Source organism: Stenella coeruleoalba (assembly GCF_951394435.1).
Source record: "Stenella coeruleoalba genome assembly, chromosome: 21".
In the NCBI taxonomy this organism is placed as follows: domain Eukaryota; kingdom Metazoa; phylum Chordata; class Mammalia; order Artiodactyla; family Delphinidae; genus Stenella; species Stenella coeruleoalba.
Window position 1 is genome coordinate 18158944 of NC_137167.1, and position 19230 is coordinate 18178173.

At 36.0% G+C, this 19230-nt stretch overlaps 1 protein-coding gene across 8 annotated transcripts in view; it reads right to left on the bottom strand.

Annotated features, from left to right (window-relative positions):
* Positions 1-19230, bottom strand: part of MSR1 (macrophage scavenger receptor 1) — a 457630-nt gene that overhangs the window by 231042 nt on the left and 207358 nt on the right. For all 8 annotated transcript variants that reach the window (XM_079908915.1, XM_079908914.1, XM_079908916.1 and 5 more), the window contains one exon: positions 8458-8557. The gene's annotated coding sequence lies outside the window, so the exon portion shown is untranslated. The remainder of the gene's footprint in view (positions 1-8457; positions 8558-19230) is intronic.

Genomic DNA, 19230 nt, shown 5'->3' on the forward strand with positions numbered 1-19230 from the left:
TGTTGAATAGAAGTAGTGAAGTGGACATCCTTGTCTTGGTCCTGACCTTAGAGTAAAAACTTTTAGTCTTTCACTGTTGGGCATAGTGTTAGCTGTGGATTTTCCATATTTGGTCTTTACTGTGTTGAAGATGTTTCTGAGTCCACTCATTCTTATCTCAGAGTCCGCAATGTTAACTAATACCTCTCAGTTGCTTCCTACTTCTGTATCAAAATTTTTTATTGAATTACAGAAATTATCTATCAAGTGCTAACTCACTCCAGGGCACTGTGCTACCTACTGGTATTTCTGAGATTCATCCAACATATCTGTTGCTCTTTGGTGCTTAAAAATGTAGTGGAAAGAATATATCATTTGAGTTTTAACAGAAGAAGAGTATGCACAGAATGCTAGGAGCAGAGAGAGAGAGAGAAATAGAGAGGGACATAACTTAACTCTTCCTTGATGGAGGAGGTCAGATACATCCCAGAGGTGAGCACTGAAGAATAAATAATTATCTATTTGGTGAATAAGTATCCTGACATTCAGGAAGTACAGGTTGATTCTAAAGCATTCCAGAAATAGAACACATGATACGCACTGGGAAGGGAATATATGTCAGGCTCAGGGATTTGCAAATAGAGATGCCTAAATTGTGTCATGTGAATTTGGTATGTATCTTGATATGAAAAGATACATTTAAAATGTAATTGGTAATTACATTTTAATAACAGCACACACAAACATATATACACAAAAGGAGGAAGAATATTTATTTATTTATTTACTCATTTCTCTTGCCTAACTACTTCCCAATAGGTGTTAATAGGATCTAGGAATTGGAGGGCTACATTTAGAATTAGATTTTTCTGTTTAAACATCATTTTTTAACATTTGCATTCAACTTTTGTAATGAGGTTAATAATAGCACAGATACCTATATTATGCTTATTTGGTTTGCATTTTATAGTCAGATATTGTATGAATAATTTTTGTATTAATTGGTTCTTAAATTCATCCAATTTTTTGGTTTGCTGGTCAACAAACAAGTACTTTTAAAATAAAAATAATGCATATTTTAAGTCCCTGAATAACTGAAGATGTCTTACTATTGTCTTTACCCAAGAAATACAGGTTTGGATGAGAAAAAAATTCTTTACAACACTTTTCCTTTCAAAATTTTGCATATATTTCTCCACTGTCTTCTAACATTTAGAGTTGCTGAGAAGTGTCAGCTTAACTTTGCCTCTTTTGTAGATAAGTTCTTTTTTCTCCTCTACCTAGGTTACACCTGGGTTTTTTCCTTATCTTTCTTCCTCATCTTTTTTATGGCCTAAGGAAAACTGTATTTAATTTTTAATGTTTGACTATGGTTTCTGTTACAATTGCTCTGTATTCTTCTTCAAAATTATACTGAATCTCAATTTCTGTCATAATTATTTAAAATTGATTTCTTAATTGTTCTCATCTATTTTTTTTATGCTGCATCATTGGAAAATTTATCAAAAAACATTTCCCTTATTATTAACTCAGTTGTCTAAAACACTAATTAAGTTCTTTTTAGACACAAAGATTAAAGAATATAATTAGAATTTCCAAACACAAATAGATTGGAAGATTATATTTATGCACAAAGTTCAAATGGTCTGATCAGATGAAAGAATGGTGAAGTAAAGTGATTATTGCCAGACTGGCATACTAAATAAGATTTTTTTGAAAAAACCTAAAATTTAAATTGTGGAATAAATACATGTGTGTTTATTTGAATATCAATTCAGAAAGTTATTGTATCATTTTTAAAAGTAAGAAAAATAAAGTAATTTAAAGAAGAATGAAGAGCATGCTGAATGCATGGAGTCATCTTACAACTGTGGTATTTATAAGTCAAATCCATCTTGGAATATACTGTTTAATATTGTTCTCCACATTCCAGGGATGAAGAAGAATGGGTTGTTTAACAAAAAGAAAAGGAAAGAAAGGAAGAGAGGAAAGAAGGAAATTTAGAATCAGGAAGACTCAATACAATAAAAGTAATTATTTTCGTAAAACTTTTAGAACACTGGAGTTAAGTGAAATACTAAAAATTTAGTCAGGTAAGCTAACTGTCAACATGGGAGAGGGGAGGAGGTATATATTGTCATATGAACCTCTAATTTAAGATTCTGGAGTTCAATTATGCTTCATCTGATTTGGCTCATGCAGGTTGGAAGTTAATATGAGCCATCAGTAAGAGTAGTGTAAATGCAGAGCTTACATATGGACTGAAACAATCTTAAAAATGACCTTGCAGCCAAGATGAAGTTTCACTTAATTTTATAAGTACTAAGGTACATAGAGCTTTTTTTTTTTAACATCTTTATTGGAGTATAATTGCTTTACAATGTTGTGTTAGTTTCTGCTTTATAACAAAGTGAATCAGCTGTACATATACATATATCCCCATATCTTTTCCCTCTTGCGTCTCCCTCCCTCCCACCCTCCCTATCCCACCCCTCTAGGTGGTCACAAAGCACCGAGCTGATCTCCCTGTGCTATGAGACTGCTTCCCACTAGCTACTGGTTTTATATCTGGTAGTGTATATATGTCCATGCCACTCTCTAACTTCATCCCAGCTTACCCTTCCCCCTCCCTGTGTCCTCAAGTCCATTCTCTAGTAGGTCTGCATCTTTATTCCCGTCCTGCCCCTAGGTTCTTCATGACCTTTTTTTTTTTTTAGATTCGATATATATGTGTTAGCATACGGTATTTGTTTTTCTCTTTCTGACTTACTTCACTCTGTATGACAGACTCTAGGTCCATCCACCTCACTACAAATAACTCAGTTTCGTTCCTTTTTATGGCTGAGTAATATTCCATTGTATATATGTGCCACATCTTTATCCATTCATCTGTTGATGGACACTTAGGTTGCTTCCATGTCCTGGCTATTGTAAATACTGCTGCAATGAACATTGTGGTATATTACTCTTTGAATTATGGTTTTCTCTGGGTACATGCCCAGTGGTGGGATTGCCGGGTCATATGGTAGTTCTATTTGTAGTTTTTTAAGGAACCTCCATACTGTTCTCCATAGTGGCCATATCAATTTACATTCCCACCAACAGTGCAAGAGGGTTCCCTTTTCTCTACACCCTCTCCAGCATTTATTGTTTGTAGATTTTTTGATGAGGGCCATTCTGACCAGTGTGAGATATCATCTCATTGTAGTCGTTGTTTCTGTTTTTTGGTTTTTTTTTGCAGTACGCAGGCCTCTCACTGTTGTGGCCTCTCCCACTATGGAGCACAGGCTCCGGATGCACAGGCTCAGTGGCCATGGCTCACGGGCCCAGCCACACCGCAGCATGTGGGATCCTCCCGGACCAGGGCATGAACCCATGTCCCCTTCATCAGCAGGCAGACTCCCAACCACTGTGCCACCAGGGAAGCCCTTCATTGTAGTTTTGATTTGCATTTCTCTAATGATTAATGATGTTGAGTATTCTTTCGTGTGTTTGTTGGCAATCTGTATATCTTCTTTGGAGAAATGTCTGTTTAGGTCTTCTGCCCATTTTTGGATTGGGTTGTTTGTTTTTTTGGTATTGAGCTGCATGAGCTGCTTGTAAATTTTGGAGATGAATCCTTTGTCTGTTGCTTCATTTGCAAATATTTTCTCCCATTCTGAGGGTTGTCTTTTTGTCTTGTTTATTGTTTCCTTTGCTGTGCAAAAGCTTTTAAGTTTCATTGGGTCCCATTTGTTTATTTTTGTTTTTCTTTCCATTTCTCTAGGAGGTGGGTCAAAAAGGATCTTGCTGTGATTTATCTCATAGAGTGTTCTGCCTATGTTTTCCTAGACAACATAGAGCTTTTTGAGCAGAGATGTGATTCAAACACAGGTGCATATTTGGAAATTTAAACTGACTGTTTTGATATTGAGTAGGAGACATATGGAAACTAGATAGAAATCTGTTTCAATAACCAAACAGGCATGTTAACTCACTTGATTAGAATGGAAAATTTTGTTATAGTCCAGGAGCTGTTATAAAGCCAATATAACTGAACCTCAGAATAGAGAAGGATCAATACTAAGCAGACATTATATATTAGCAGTGTGTACTTACAACTGACCAGATTTATTCCTATGTGTTTAGAGACAAATATGACAGGAAAATGACAGCTGGCAATAGTGTCACATTCCTGCACTCTCTGGAATGCTCCCCCATCAAGACTGCTGATTTCTCAGTTAAAATATATCTATTTTCCCTAAAAATCATTCCCCTTGTCACTGGAAAACAAGTTGTGTTCTTCCAGTTTCCTATTTTAGCACAATTCAGGAAGATTCTGCTGACAAAACTGAAAGTTTACTATTTCTCCATTCAATTTTTAGAAAGGCATTATCCACAATCAAGGTGGAAATCTCAACAAATGAGATAGATTTGTACTTTCTGAGCCCAAGATATTGTTTGGTTTATGGCAGAATTCGAAGACAACGCTGGGAATATGGGAATAGCACCTAGATTTTTCCATCATATTTTCTCCGGCTATAGCAAAGACCAATGTAAAGTACTTGGTAACATAATGATGTTACTCTCAGCACTACATGCATGTCTTCATGGAAATAGGACTACATGCATGTCCCCACATGCATGTGCACACACGCACACACACACACACATGCATGCACACTTCTTCATATTAAAAAACATTAGGTCAAGATGATGTACATCAGATCAGGATGATGATTTACAGGATTAGCAATTTTGGGTAGAAATATCCCCATGTTAATATTCTCTAATTCAAGTTACAATGAAGGTGAAGCAATGTTCAGTTATGTGATGTCTCAGTAAGATTAATAAGGAAAATGAAAACCAAAAAAAAAATAAGCTTAGGGTTTTTTAAATTGTTATGCAATGAATAAAACTTAAAAAAAATTTTTTTTATAGCTTGTGTAGATCCACATTACTGGTACGTAGCCAGCAGCGTAGGGTTGAAAGCCCATCTCAAAATTAGTATATGATTCTTTTCCCTGTGGTGCACACCGTGATGTGCTGCCCAGGTGCCCAGTTGTTGGGTGGGCTATGCACAGGTATCGGTCAGCTATCACCTCCTTCAGGGATTGCCTCAGCTGGAGAAGGCTGTCTCCCCAAGATGGTAGCCTTTCACCCCATGGCTCACATCTAATGACTGATCTCTGAAAGATGACTTTGGCCTGGCCAGCTCAGCACAACTAGGGACAACTCTGAGGGGCCATTCTACCTCCAGAACTTTCCATGGAGTTAACCAAGACTGTCTTGGGTCTGCATCACAGTTCAACTGCTTCCTCTGCCAAATCCTGAATTCTCTACCATCTTTTTCAAGTACTAATCCCAAGGGGATGCCTTATTAAAGGTCCTGCATGGTAAGAGCCATCACAGCATCAGCGACCTAAATCGTGACACATCTTTTACTAGAAAACTAGGAAGACATTTATTTAAAAAAAAAAACTCATTTATTTCTCAATAAAAGTTGTGTGCTAAGTTCACTGAAATATAAAGTTCAAGCTACTATTTTGAAATTCCCAATATGGAAATGCCCTACTTAGTGATCCTGCACCAGTTCTTAGGCAATGACCCCTGAACACCTGTGTGTTCATTCCCCACATTCAGTGCTATGCTTCACTGGCAAAGAAAGGACAAAGATAATTTTCCATAGCAACTAAAAATTTGATAAGTCAAACAAGCTATTCTCATGCCCTCAAACCTCCACCATCATCCAGAAATAGAACTGGAATAAAACAGTAGACACCTGATGTGAAAGGAAAACACTGTTTGTGAAAACATTTGAAAAACAATATAATGTGGAAAACAACTATCTATGTTGAGCAAAATTCTTAGGCAAAAGTAATTTATTTGCCTTCCTTTAGACAGAGCCTTAAATAAAACAACTATCATAATTGAATTCAAATAAATCAGTATCATATGATTCAATTTTGCCTCAAACCTTATCTGTGGAACAAAGCTAGGTACAATAAATCTTTTAGCTATGAACAGAGGGAATTCCAATATTTCACAAAAAGCAGAAATGTTATATCAATGGAACCTGATAAAGCGTTGTGTCACAAAAAGGTAAAATGGATAGGCTTTTAAGGAGAAATCTTGGAAAATTTACAAATTAAAATAAAAATACTTGTAACCTGCTATGGGTTGAACTGTATTCTTCCTAAAAAATGTAGGCTGAAGCCCTAACTCCCAATTCCTCAAAATGTGGCGTTATTTGGAAGTGAGATCTTTACAGAGATAATGAAGTTAAAAAAAGGTCGTTAAGAGTGGATTCTAATCCAATATGACTGATGTCCTTTATAAAAGGCAATTTGGATACAGAGACTGATATGCACAGAGGAAACACTGTGGAAAGATGCAAGGAGATGCCCTGTGAAGACTGGAGCTAAGCTGCCTCAAGCCCAGGAACACACTGATGCAGCCAGGGAAAACACAAGGGAGGAGCCACCTTCCACTGGTTTCAGAGGGAGCACAGCCCTGCTGATACCTAGACTGCACACATCTAGCCTCCAGAAGCGTGAGACAGATTTCTGATTTCTAAGCCACTCTGTGCTTCCTTGTTATGGCAGCTCTAGGAGAGAAAAACATAGCCTAACATTTAAAAAATTGATTTCGATATTTTCTCATTTTCTAGTGTTTTCTTTACATTGTGTTCAGTTATATGATTTGATTCATTATATTTATATATTATATATAAAAGAAATTCCACACATATTGTATATATTATATATATGTTATATATAGAACAGATATTATATATACTATACGTAGAACTGAAACTTGTGATCAGTTATATGATTTGATATAATATGTATTGTATATTATATATAGAACAGATATATTATACATACATACACACAAACACACGAGAATCTATTTTGTATATTTATATGGAACTGGTTTCAAAAGCCATAGTTGCCATGTTATCACTATTTTATAATATAACATTACAAAAAGTCTTACAAAAAGCATTATGCTAAGCTGAAATATCCAACTTTACAGAAAAATATGCCCTTGAAGGAAGTTTGGTCTAAAATCATTTTAAGCAACTGCAAATGTCAGCCTGGGTTTAAGGAGCTGAACACCAACAGGGCAACTGAGTATTTGTGCCAGTTCTGAACAACAACTTCCTTGCTATTACTACAACTGGGTGATGAAGTCATAGCATAATGTTAATAAAATGCAATTCCTTCACTCAAACTCTGCTCTTATTTTTAGTTATATTAATGTCATAACTGCCTAACTGGGCATGCTAATAGCCCTGATGATTAGGTTAAAAGATTTTGAGGTAAGAAATTAGAATGATTTAATTTTAAAGAATCAAGTTCAGGAAAGTTGTTCATAACTTTTTTTTAATAAAAAATTTAAATAGTTTTAAAAAATATTTATTTATTTATGTTTGGCTGCATTGGATCTTCATTGCTGTGCGCAGACTTTCTCCATTTGCAGCGAGCGGGGGCTACTCTTCGTTGTGGTGCGAGGATTTCTCATTGCAGTGGCTTCTCTTGTTGCAGAGCACAGGCTCTAGGCATGTGGGCTTGAGTACCTGTGGTACACGGGCTCAACAGTTGTGGCTACTGAGCTCTAGAGCACAGACTCAGTAGTTGTGGTCCGCAGGCTTAGTTTCTCTGCGGCATGTGGGATCTTGCTGGACCAGGGCTCGAACCCGTGTGCCCTGCATTGGCAGGCGGATTCTTAACCACTGCACCACCAGGGAAGTCCCACAATTTTTAATAATAATGAATAAGTGATTAAGGACACTTCACAGGTTTTGTTTAGATCCTCAGTAATGTATCGGGATGTCACATAGTGTCAGCTATTTCAACTTTCTCAGAGATATCCTCCTGAGGCTATCCCATTTTGTCTTTGCCATCACCTCATAATATAAAGGAACATGAGGACTCCCAAAGGTTGTAATTTCATGCTAGGAAATAGGAGGCATAGAAGAAGTTATCAGCAAAGAGATACTGAGCTGTGTGTGAGCATATCTCCAATAATAAACGTTTCCGGCTGGAAATGCCGAAAGTACCTTAGGGACTGGTTATACCTCAACACAAAAGGCTATCACTTGTCAGTAAGAGTAAACACAATCATTATAAACAACCAAAACACTGTCCTGCACAGAAAATGGTCCCAGAATAGGAAACAGACCTAGTTCATTGGATTTTGACTTTTGTAGATTGCTCTGTCTAATCATTTACCATTTGCATGCAACAGTAGCATCCAGACATAACTGATGTTCTAAACATCTCAGGGCATATACCCAAGTAACCATGCGTCAGGAAAATACAGTCCTTCAAGGATGATGGGTATCTTCCTACTCACTCACAAATATGTCATGCCAGCACATACAATATATTTTCATTTTACTTTAATTAGCATTGTATTATTTTATGTATTGAAATAACTTAAAGTATTTAAAATTTCCAGTGTGAGATTGATCTTAGAGCCAGGCATACTCACCAAAGCTTGCCAGGGGTGCTCACTGCTGGCCATTGCCGGAAGTCATCCCAATGGCTCCATTACAACTGTGATGAAAGTGATTTTCCTGTACTCTTAGTACCTGTAAGTTAATTATATTAATTAGTTTATACTTTCAACCTTGACATTTTACTGGTAGTTAGAGTGAAATGCAAGGTCAATATTAGTGTGTTATTTAGTGTGGGTTATGGGAGAAGAATATGCTGAAGACAAATTTAATCTTTTAACAATTTTCTTAAGAAAACAAACTGTTAGTGACCTCTGAGAAGGGAGAGTTATGAAGAAAGAGAGAAGGGGAGGGAGGGGGAGAGAGAAAGGATGGTGGTGGGGAGAGGCAGCTATTAGAATTAACACATTGAAAGTGAAGAAGAAAAAGTGAGGTGATGCTTAAATTGGGAAATTCTCAATGGAGTCAAGACAATGAGCAAGTTCAGTAGTCAAATCTAACTGTCTGGACATGCACTGTGTTCCTACATCCATTTTGATGCCTGCAAATCCCTTGAAATTATTAAGTGTTTTCAATGTTCTTTTGTTAAGTAATGTTTGGCTATTCCCATTCTGATTGTAAATTGCATATTATCAGTAATCCTGTACTTATCAGTTCATGAGAGAACTTCTATCAAATAATGCTCTCAGTTACAGAAAAGCTTAAACAACTTTTTAACGCTTTCTATAGATTAGCAAAAGGATGATGCATTAGACTATGCCTAGAATAGTCAGAGAAATATTCTAATGGGTAATGACTTTGATCTGAGTATTAAATGAACTGACATTTTCCAGAGGGACAGAACAGGTAAATAAAGGAGGAAGTAACAGTGAGAAGTGACCTAGATTGCTGTTAAATGCATGTACTATGTCATAGGCATGGATTCCAATTTGAGGTTTTCTATGTACTGCATGTATTATCAAGCCAGGTAACCTAATCTTTCTTGACTTTAATTTCCTCATATAAATAAGGGCTATAAAAGACCAATCTCATTAGATTGTTGGAAGAGGTAAGTGAGATAATGCAGGTAGTCATAGAGCATGCAGTGTCTGACATATAGTAAGTGCTCAATAAGTGTTGGTCATCATTATTTTTATTATCATCCTCCTCACATCAAAGTGCCTTTTGAAGTGTGTATTCAATTCACTGTGGATTTCCTTTATTTTCCAAGTGAAACAGGAACAATAATAGACCATAAAATAATGAAGCTCTGAGTTGATATAATAAAATTTGGCACATTTCTGAAATTATTACTTTTGTTTTTAGGTAATCATTACATACATTAAGTAATCTTGTATAACATCAGTCGATAATCTCAGTTAATTATTTAAGTTGTTTTCAGTTCTAGTTTACAGAAAGTTAATCAGATATTAATCCCTGATAATTGTCAGGACTCTTAGACAAGTTTAATTTCCTCAATCCAGAGATTTTCTTATTTTTATTTTGGTCCTCCTTGCTATTTCAACCTAGACTTTTGTACTGATTGTGTTTGAAGCATCACAAGATAAAATCTTCTCAAAATTGAAGTTACAGTTACATACTAAAGTATAACAGCAATGTCTAAACCAGCTTTTCCAATTTTTTCCTGTTATAGTAAGACCTAGATCATGTGTTTGTTTATTCTTGACTTGCCAGGTTTGGACATTTCACCTTATTGAGTTGGCGTTATTGCTGCTACATCAATAGAGGGGATAGAAGCAGAGCATGATGGGTCAGACTTAATTCTTTTCCCTATCTGGCTTCTCTGATGATGACTCAATTACTCTCAACAAACAGCTCTTGAAGACTGTGTATACCATGTGTAGAATTCCCTTAGGTTCACAGAGAACAAAGCAACTTATCTTAGCATCTTCTTTTCTGTTCAAACCACTCTCCAGAACTGACTGATTTTCTTTTTTTCAGTAATAGGACTCAAGGTCTCTCCACAGTACTGTAGAAATATGAAAATTTTTGTTGGATTTTCTTGAGATCAACACGGATACTTTTCTTTTTTTTTTTTTTGGCTGCATGGGGTCTTCGTAGCTGCATGCAGGCTTTCTGGCTTTCTCTAGTTGCGGCAAGCGGGGGCTACTCTTTGTAGAGGTGTGTGGGCTTCTCATTGCAGTGGCTTCTCTTGTTGTGCAGCACAGGTTCTAGCGCTCGGGCTTCAGTAGTTGTGGCACACAGGCTTAGTTGCCCCTTGGCATGTGGGATCGTCACTAACCAGGGAGCAAACCCGTGTCGCCTGCATTGGCAGGCGGATTCTTAACCACTGCGCCACCAGGGAAGTCCCAACACAGATACTTTTGACTCTCATCTTGTGTGGAGGGAAAATAAGCCTTCAAATGGTGTTCTGATATCTATTCAGATGTAACTGAGATGATTCAAGTAGATTGTAAGCTCTTTGATATAATAATTATTTCATTCAGTTATTATGCATTTATATACCATCTAATCTGTACTGAGATATGGTATCTTCTTAAACATTTATTGAATTGAAAAATAATATATCATTGATGGTTTCATTTAGAAAAAACAGGCAATAAGAATATTCAAAGAAATGGTTTGCTAAGTCAGACTCACAGGAATAAGAGATTTTAGACATTATCATACTTTACTATAGATGTCAAGGATACAAGTATCCATGAGGCAGAAATGAAGCAAAAAATAATGGATCACCATTATAGCTCATAAGGTGCTTTTTGCTGCATCAGGACATAGCCTGGCTAAATCTGATTTAGCAAATGAGTTCTCTAAGGGCTGTATGTACCATCACTTACACAAAATAAGTCATCTTGATCATGAAATATTATATTCATCTCTGTGGATGCATCACCACAAACCTAAGGCCTTAAAATAGCAGAAATGTATTATCTTACAGCTCTGTAGATTAGAAATCCAAGGTGGGTCTCACTGAGATAAAATCAAGGTTTGACAGGGCTGCATTCCCTTCTGGGGGCTCTAAGGAAAAACCAATTTCCTTGCTTTTTCCAGGTGCTAGAAGTCGACAGTATGCCTTGGCTTGTGACCTCCTTCCTACGTCTTCAAAACCAGAAACCGTGGGTGGAGTCCTTCTCACACTGCATTACTCTCACCTTTTCTGCATCCCTTTTCCACTTTTAAGGATCCTTGTGATTACACTGGGTATATGCAGATAATCCAGGATAATCTCCCTATTTTAAGGTCAGCTGACTAGAAACTTGAATGCCATCTGGAACCTTAATTCCTCACTGCCATGTAAGGGACATATTCAAGGTTTCCATGAATTAGCACGTAGACGTCATTGGCGGGGCTTTATTCTGCCTATGTCAAGCATCTCCATTTTATGCTCTGATACTGACATAACAGATGATACATTCAACCAATCCACAGATTTCAGATTTGTTTATCATCAGTAAATCTAGAAAGACCAGAGGCATTCTGCTAAAATCACTTCAAAGTTAGCAACTCTTCCATCAGCAAAGACCATTAGTGTGTTGCCAGGTGATTTGACAGGCTGCCTTTTTCTTTCCTTGGATAATCTGGTAAAGGGAGAGAATGGATTGCAGGCCTTTTGCTAATCCTTACTTTCCAAAATGATATACCATGTAATTTAAAGTCTTGGTTTGAGTGCCCCGTATCAAACCAGATATACATTAACTTTTGTAATATCTAATATATTACAGCTGTACATCAACCAATAGTTGAATAATAAAAGTATAAAGTTTCATATGTAATTAATTTTCCCTTTTCACATACAAGAATAAGTCAACCATCTATTCTTCTAGATATAGAAATTATATATATAGTTATATGGAAAGAATTACATATATAAAGAGAGAGATGGGGGGGTAGAATATTTTTAATTTTGGCCACATGCATCTGATCTCCATCTCAGTGAGTAAAGAATTTAATGACCTTGAGCGCTACCCTTTTTGAAGATTATGGAGCTGATTCTATCCAAGCTCATATGCCTCAAGTAAGTCTGTTGCCACATAGCACATGTGAGAGAGCATCATCATTTGCTATTTTGTGTCAGGATCCGGGATCCCTTAGGTTATATTTGGCATGATAACTGATTAAGAGAAATTTCTTTTTTTAAATTAAGAGTTAATGTATTATTATTCCCTTAAGAACAGTATGTCTTTGATGCAAACACCACCTACTAGAAATTTTCCTCCCCAGAAAAATCTACACCCAAGTATTCACTTTGCTTCTTCCCTGCAGAGAAATGTCCCATCCAAAAGAGCAATCCATCAGTATCAGTTCACTCATCTTTATTTCTTCTATTATACCACTTCTCAGGACCTGAAACTATAGCATTTATTTATTTGTTTACTTACTATAGCCTCCCTCCTCAACTAATATGTAAACTCCATGAAGGAGAAACCTAAATAGTGCTTGGTGTTTAATAAATATTTTCTGGTAGGTGTTTAATAAATATTTTCTGAATAAATGAATGGATTATCATAGAAAAGATGTAGCAGTTCTATCAAATCTGTAGGACTTTTTCCCCAGCTCTTTCTGTAGGAACAATTTCAAAAAATCAGCTTTTAAAAGTTTAAGATTTGATAGTTCGAGCAACATACTTTACAAATATACTATTATTGGTATGTAGACTGAATAATGGCCCTCCAAAGATGTCAACATCCTAATCCCCGGAGTCTGTGAATATGTTATTTTACTGGCAAAAAGGACTTTGAAGGTTAGGACTCCAACATATCTTTGCGGGGGTGGGGGGGCATAATTTAACCCCAAACATGTTGCAATTTGGATTCAGAAAAAGTAATATCCAAGGATGTTATAATCTCAGTAGCATATGAAAATCCAACTTACTCATTTTCAAAGAGTTGTGACATGTCAGTACTACTTGGCATCTAAATAAAGGAGTGTTTAATGTGTACTAATCACCATAAAGGCACATTATTTCTAACTCTCATTCTATTCCAGGACATAGACTCAAGTCATACTTTCAGAAATAATGAGTAAGCAACTATCACAAAGGTGGTTATAGTTAATTTGCTTTGGTAAAAAATCAAGTGATCAGAAAGAAGCTGAACTTGTTTACAATAACGAACAAACTCTTAACGAAGACCATTTCTGAATGTCCACATTTTGTTATCCAACATTTGAGAGATAATAACTATTGTGGCAGGGTTTTATAGGTATTACTGCCTATATCTTAAAGACCATTAGAATTTCTTTTTTATACTAAGGAAACTGAAGCAGAGGAACATTAATTAACCTACCTAAATTCACACAGATTGCAAGTGCTAAAAGGAGGCATTGAATCCATATGTGATGCCAAAGCCTATATTCCTAACCACATTGGCTCCTGTAGCTAGGGACAGAAATACTGTATAACTATCTTCTATAGGGGTTCTGTGAACTCTGGAGAGAATCTGAGTTACATGCTTTGGAGACATACTCACATAAGTGCCAGGAGTCTCCAAAGCCATTCTGACCCATCCCCTTCTTTTTACTCACTTAATGAAAGAAAAATGGAACATGATGATAGTACATACTGGTAGGATTGGAGAGATCCAAAATTAAGAAAAACCCAAAATGTAAACCACCTTTTCCAGTGGTAAAGGTTGAAAACTTAATTTACACTACACATGAACCAATCCTTTTAATCTTATGACGCTGATGTGTAGCTTAAACTTATCCACTCAAGTCACAGTGGAGAATTAAGCTATGGGTGGGTTCTGCGCCAGTGTTATCCTTGTAAATTCTGTCTTCTTGGAAGTATGAGTGTGCTGAGTAGAGCAGAATTAACGCTTCACCCTTCTAAATTGTCAGTTAAATTGCAGGTAAAAATTTGGGTATTTTGTGAATATTTCTGAAAAATGAGGTTTGTACCATGTTGTATTACACATATCCAGTTCTTATAATTTAGCAAGTTAGATATTTTAAAATAAAAGATCACAATTTCTAGTATTTAAAAATATAGGTTGCCAAAATTAATCTATAATATATTATCATGGTATAAAACTTTAAATGAATAAATCATTACATACTGAAATTTGAATTAATAAATATTAAATGAGCTGAGAAATCCAAAGCTGTGTGTCTTTAGTTATAAAATTGAAATATGTATATGTATGTGTATGTATATACCAAGAAAATAATGTCATTATTACATATTTTTCTAATTAAAAATCTAGTAGTTGCCTTTTTATCTATCTTCATTGAGATTCCTGGGCAGGAAAGTACAATACTACTAAATTAGATCAGTACACCTTAACAAGATCTAGTTAGCAACAGGCTTAGAGGAAATTGTGTTTTTGCTATTGACTTATAATATAAGTTTTTAGTTAAAGCACACATATATTTTAACAATAGCTGGGAACACAGTTGTGCTATTCTTCAAAACAATGCAACTGAATAAAAGTATGCTTACTATAAAATTCTCCAATTTTATTTTAATGAAATTATGCCATACCTAAAACAAAAGGTAATCCAATGTATCAAGCTTATGTGTACAAAAGCCTTAATTGATGCAAGATTTTTTGATTATGAAAGCGAATGTTTTTGACAGTTCTTGAAAACATTAAAATTATAAATAAGATTATAAAAATCATTTTAGAAAAAAGATTTTAATATATATAGCCACAATATTTTAACTATACAATTAAAAGTTGACTGTATACATTTATTTTAATGGCTTGGCTCTCAGTTAAAAATGCCTTAAAAGTACCCAGCATTGATGATAATGACAAATCAAGTGAGATTACTGAAAATGTATCAAGAACTTCTATAACATTTCATAAATAATAAAAAATTAAAAATAATAAAATCACACAATGAACTACTTTAAAAATTAAAAATTACTGAAAGTAAGAATAAGCATATACACTTAAGATTACTTGCACAGCTAGACACCAGCTCAAAACTCCAGTCAGTTAAAGAACTAAATAAACATTTAATACATTATCAAATAAAAAGTTATATCTAGAATGTATGGGAAAGTGACTATGTTTCCAAATAATTTAAAAGTTGAATGCAATCTTTTTAATTTCAGAGTAAAAGTAATTCTTGATTATGTAATTTACTAAAATTAGAATCAGAATTATGTTGAGGCCAGGTGTCAGAAAGCAAAAGTGAATGACTTTATACTTAGTTACTCCAGATTCCTTGTACTCTCTACCTTGATCTTTCCTCGGTTCCTCAGTGCCCAGTGACAAGATTCACCAGTATACCTTGATGTGGCCATAGGGTAGTTTATAGCCAGTGTCCACTCAGACCAGTCAGTATCCATGACAAACTACGTGTTAAGTATTTTGACTATCACTACTTCTAGTGTTCCTAGAGCCTTCCCTGATGCCCATTTACAAAAGATCTTCACAGAAAATATCACCCTGAAATCTAATGAAAGATAAGGTTAATCTGTTATCTCTCTTACAATGTTCCCATTTTAATATTGACGGTGCCTAGTTTAAGCCAGAGGGAGCCTCAATCTCTACTCCATGTTTCCAAAAAGAGACTCCCACTTGACTTTGGCTGACTCTTAGTTCTTTCCATGATCCCTGTTCACTCCACCCTGAAGAAAGAGGACTGACTCCTCTAATTGGTGGGTTTAGGACAGGGAGTCACATGTGCTCATCTCAGCCTTTCCTCTTCTCCATTTTATGGAACTAGTCTGTTTGGTTCACTGGTCTCAGCCCCCATACTCAGAAAGTTGCCTGGTTTATAGGGTGGGCTCGTAAGATCTGTTACATGAGCAACAACAACAAAAGCTGTGTACACTTCACATTATGGGTCAAATATTAGCATGCCTCTATGGTCAAAGATCTAAACCCACATCTATACAGAGTTTGTCATTATTCAAGTACTTACGTGTATGCCCATCTCTCTGTATCTTTGATCTAACTCTAGCAGGCATAGGATTCAGACAGGAATAATGACTATTATTTGCTGCGTGTCCTGAAACCCATAAAATAGAACTGAGAAGAAACTACAATGAGACAGAGTTTAGGTCAACATACTAGAGAACTTTTTTTGTTTGTTTTTTAATGAAGGCAATCCAGAGATGGCATGTATTGTCTTGAGTGTATCCAACCTCAATGAGAGAATTTTAGCAGAGAATAGATTCTTGAGAGAATACTGTAGGGATGATCCCAGCACCAGATGTAGAATGGGTCTAGATGTTTCATTCAGTGTCTAGTCACAAAAGCAGGAACCATTCCAGATATTTCAAGCAGAGAGAGGTTTAATGCAGGGAATTACTAACAAAATTGTTGGAAAGGTAAAAGAAGCAAAATCAAGAAGGGGAAAACACTGGAGGAGTACGACCAGAAGGGAATGTTACTTGGAAGTCAGAGCTCTCTTTCTAACCCTGGGCTGAACTCAAGAGCCAGCCCTTCAGCTGATGCAGAGCCATCAATGCTGCAGCTGCTCTGACTATAGCAAAGGAACCCAGGAACATGGATTCTACTGATGGTGCTGAAACCCTCATGGATATGCTTATGACCCTGTCACATGAAGTTGCTCCTGGAACCCACAGTCACCTTCTGATCCTGCCACTGCCACCAGAGACACGACAGAAATGGAAATTAAAGAATGCTTCTCTCTTCCTCCCTCTTGCCATCTCCTGCTAGTGCTTTCCATTGGTCAAATCTTTCTGGAACCTGCCAGCAAGGGAGCATGAGAAGATGACTTTGCCTACTTCCAGCTGCCACACAAAGGAGAACAAAGAAAGGTTGGAATGTAGCTGAGAGCCAGCAGACAAGTAACTGGAACATCAGAGAATGTATTTTTAATAACATTTTTAGAGATCTAACAGAAATTTGTTACATGATAAAAACTGCTATTAACCTCTCTAGAAATGACTGTATCAGGCAACTGAAGAAAGTTAAAAGAAGTAAATCCTTAACAATTATCCAAAATATCAAAAATACAAATATTGAACTATAGCTGTTAAAGTATACATAATCAATGGTTTACATTCTACATGGAGAGAACTAACTAGAGAATTAGCAATGCTAAACCTACCAACTACATTTATACCATAATTTAGAATAAAGAAAGATTAGTGTGGGCAACTCTGGAAAGTTTTCAAGAGGAGATCATACTTAACATGTACTTTTAGTGAGTTAGGGTTTGGTTATTTTAGGTTAATAAAAGATAATATAAGCAAAAGAAGAGAGGCTAAACTGAGATAACACATAGACGGGAAATACAGAAGAAGAAGTAAAGTGAGAAAAATTAACTCACCAAAGTGTTTGAAACTTAGAGTAGGGCCAGAATGTGGGGGAACCTAAAATTATTGTCAAGGTTGTGGAAAATTACATAGCAGTGAGGAAATATGATAAAAACAGGTAATTTTGAAGCTTCCTTTGTTAGAGAGATTTTACTCCACAGTCTGCCAACTGAGAAAAACTGAAATTTCATTCTCCACTCTAATCTAGAAGCAATGATCAGAGTGAGATACACTGAGAAGTTTGCTTTGGGAATTCTTCTAAATCCTGCTTGAGGTGTCATTCTGGGTGGTACTTGTAGCAACATTCAACATCCTTGACTTTTCCTGACTTCCTTTTCCCTTCCATTCATATGGTACTGTTCCTAACTCCATCACACTAGGTAACTGATAAATACTTGTACACTATTAATATCAACAATAGTAGCATAGACCACTCTTAGAGTCAATACAGTACAGGGGTTAGCGGAATAGATACAGAAGCCAAATTGCATAAATTCAAATCACCCCTCCACACTAACTATGTGTGGAACATTGGATACGTTATTTAAACTTCTCTTTGTTTCATCTGTAAAATGGAATGATGTAGAATTTATCTTTCTAGACTGTTGTCAGGATTAAATGCATTGATAATATTTTAAGCACTGAAAACAGGGCCCAGCATATGCAACAATTTATATGTTAATTCTATTTTCTCCATTATCCCTGGCATATGGCTTCTAACCAATGCATAGTACTCCATTTTGACAGATGTATCATTATCTCCTATGGCAGGTCATTTCATTTTGGACCACTGAAATTGTACAATTTTTAAATATATTTATTCACGTTAGATACCCTGTGATTTTTAGCCATTGTTCCTATTTCTGCCCTTGAAGCTACATAGAATTAGTGTGCTTCATTCTCTCTTGCATATGGTAGCCTTTCCTAGATTAGGAGAAAAATCCTAGCTTCCTCCCCCAAAATTCTTCTGTTTTGCACAACTGTTAATATCACAGTTCCTTTCATTATCCCTCATACATTTCCTAGACCCTCATGAAGTTGATTACTTCTCTTTGCATCTGTTTCCATTTGCCAATATCATTCTCATACATTCAGGTAACATTTGCACTTTCATCTCCAAAGAAGTGCACACTGGGGAACTCTCAACTGGCCAACGGGGCAGATATAATTGAACAGAGGGACCTTCTACCACCCATTAGTCATCTGCTTAAGTAATATGCTTGTGTATGAAACTGAACCCATCACCATCAAATTATTTCTTTAGAGTCAATTCTCAAAAGGATCTCCCTTATCTGGACTAGTAAACTGAATGGAGATGATTCCAGAAGAATGGGAGAAGGATATGTTATCAGCCCACCTCAGTCTCACCACCTGCCACCTCCTCTTAATTCATGTTCAGCAACTTTTAAGCTATAAAGATTAAAAACTTCTGCTATGAAACGATCAATATTCACAGAGGTTAAGCACTGCAGAGTAACCACACATTAAAAATTATAATATGTATTAATTTAGCATAATGGCTTGACAGGGTCAAATATTTTTAATGTCCTTTACATAGTCCCTCTTAGCATGCCAACCTATTATTTAATAAAACTTTGTTAAAACTTAA